Raw genomic sequence first — 2524 nt, forward strand, 5'->3', positions numbered from 1 at the left:
GAATTAGAAAAAACTATTTTAAATTTTATGTGGAACCAAAAAAGAGCCTGTATAGCCAAGACAGTCCTAAGCAAAAAGAACAAAGCTGGAGGCATCACACTACCTGACTTTAAACTATACTACAAGGCTACAGTAGCCAAAACAGCATGGTGCTGGTACAAAAAGATATATATAGACCAATGGAACAGAACAGAGGCCTCAGAAATAACACCACACATCTACGTCCATCCTTTAAAAAATAGTTTCATTGAGCTACACTTCACATAATACAAAATGTATCCATTTATAAAGCTCAGTGGTCTTTAATATGTTTACAAATGAGTGCAACCAGCATCACAATAAACTTCAGAACTTTTTTTATTTTCATAAACACAAGGACCACTCAGACTGCATTCTCTTTCTCTTACTCTCCCAGAAGAAGAAAGGAATGATCACCAATGGCACATGACAGCTGCAGCAAAGCAACAGCAAATGCCAGCTTCACGCTCAGGAGAGAACTCTGTGCCTTCTCCTCGTGGTTTCTGGTGCTCTACACATTCAGAGAAACTTCTCTAGTAATGAACTACAGAAATAATCCCTGTAGAGTCTTCAGAGCATTTTTATTACTTCAGAAAGAAACTTGTATTCCTTAACTATCATCCTCCTGGTTTCCACATGTTCTTCCTCCCAGGCCTAAGCAACTACTAATGTACTGTCTGTCTCTATCCATTCTCCAATTGTGGACATTTCATATAAATAGAATTATATAATTTGTGGCCTCTTGTGACTGGCTTTCCTTACTTACCATACTTTTTTCAAGGTTTACATATATTATAGCGTGTATCAATACTTAGTTTCTTTTTATGGCCAAATAATCCTCCATTATATGGATATACCACATTGTTTATCCATCCATTAGTTTATGGGCATTTGGATGGTTTCCATCTTTTGGTTATTTCAATTTTTTTTTTGCAAATATTTTCTACCATTCTGTGGGTTGAGTTTTCTCTTTCTTGATGGTGACCTTTGAAGAAAAAAAAAAATGAATTCTGATGAAGTCAGATATGTATGGCTTTACTTTGGTTGCTTGTGCTGAGATCCATTGCCAAATCAAAGATTATGAAGATATGACCCCTTCTATTTCCTTCTAGAATTCCGTAGTTTCAGTTTTTACATTCAGAAGTTTGATCCGTTTTGAGTTCTTTTGTATGCAGTGTAAGGTAAGGGTCCAACTTCATTCTTTTTCATGTGGATATCTAGTTGTCTCAGCACCATTTGTCAAAGGACCATTCTTTCTCCAGTAGGTGGGCTTGGATTCTTGTCAAAAATCAGTTTACCATAGAAACATGGGTTTATTTCCAGACTCTCAATTCTACTCCATTAATCTATTTATCTATCCTTCTGCCGGTACTGTACTATAGTAATTATTCTTGCTTTGTAGTAGGTTTTGAAGTCAGGAAGTGTGAGTCTTTCTACTTTGATCTTCTTTTTAAAGATTATTTTTGCTATTTTGAATTCCTTGAATTGCATATGAATTTTAGAACCAACTTGACAGTTTCTACAAAAAAAATGTCATCTGAGATTCTGACAGGGATTGTGCTGAATTCATAGATCAATTTGGAGAATATTGCCATCTGAACAATATTAAGTCTTTTAATACGGGAACACAGGATGTTTTCCCATATATTTAAAGCTGTATTAATTTCTTTCAACAATGTTTGTGGTTTTCAGAGTATAAGCTTTGCAATACTTTTGTTAAACTTATCTCATTCTTACTAAAATAATTGTATTTTGTAAATATAATCATTTTCTTAATTTCATTTTTAGACTGTTTACTGCAAGTATAGAGAAACACAAGTAATTTTAATGCATTGGTCTCATATACTAAAACCTTACTGAATTTGTTTATAAGTTCTAATAGTTTTTTAATTGGGTTCTTCATAATCATATATATATACAAGATCATGACATATGCAAATAGAGATAGTTTAACCTTTTTTTCCCAAACTAAATGTCTTCTGTTTTCTTCCCTTGCTAATTGCCCTGGTTGGAAACCCCCAATACAATGCTGAATAGAAATGAGGAAAGCAGACATTCTTCTCTTGGTCTTGATCTTATGGAGAAAGAATCCAGTCTTTCACCATTAAATGCGATGTTAGCTGTGAGTTTTTCTAAGATGCCCTTTGTCAGTTTCAGAAAAAATTATCTATATTCCGAGTTTACTGTGTGTTTTCATCATCATGTTTATTGGGCTTTGTCATATAGTTTGTCTGCATAGAGATGATCATGTAGTTTTTGTTTTTTAATTCTACTGATGTAGTGTATCGTATTAATTAATTTTCATATGTTAAACTAACTTTGTAATTCCTGAGATAAATCTCACTTGGTTATGGTGTGGAACTATTTTCATACGTGGCTGGATATGGTTTGCAGGATTTTGTCAAGGATTTTGTGTGCATCCTAGTAAGAGACACTGGTCTGTAGTTTTCGCTTCTTGTGATCTCTTTCTTTGGTTTTGGTATCAGGGTAATACCGGCCTCACAAT

General features: G+C 34.0%; 1 non-coding gene across 1 annotated transcript; it reads right to left on the reverse strand.

Annotated features, from left to right (window-relative positions):
* Window positions 1-377: 377 nt before the first annotated feature.
* LOC135274520 (small nucleolar RNA U3) lies at window positions 378-592 on the reverse strand. Its single transcript, XR_010342332.1, has one exon. It is a non-coding gene; the product is annotated as a small nucleolar RNA U3 (small nucleolar RNA).
* Window positions 593-2524: the final 1932 nt, after the last annotated feature.

The sequence above is a fragment of the Aotus nancymaae genome, unplaced genomic scaffold (assembly GCF_030222135.1).
Source record: "Aotus nancymaae isolate 86718 unplaced genomic scaffold, 86718_ANA_hifiasm-v0.15.2.pri h1tg000011l, whole genome shotgun sequence".
NCBI classification, from domain to species: Eukaryota; Metazoa; Chordata; class Mammalia; order Primates; family Aotidae; genus Aotus; species Aotus nancymaae.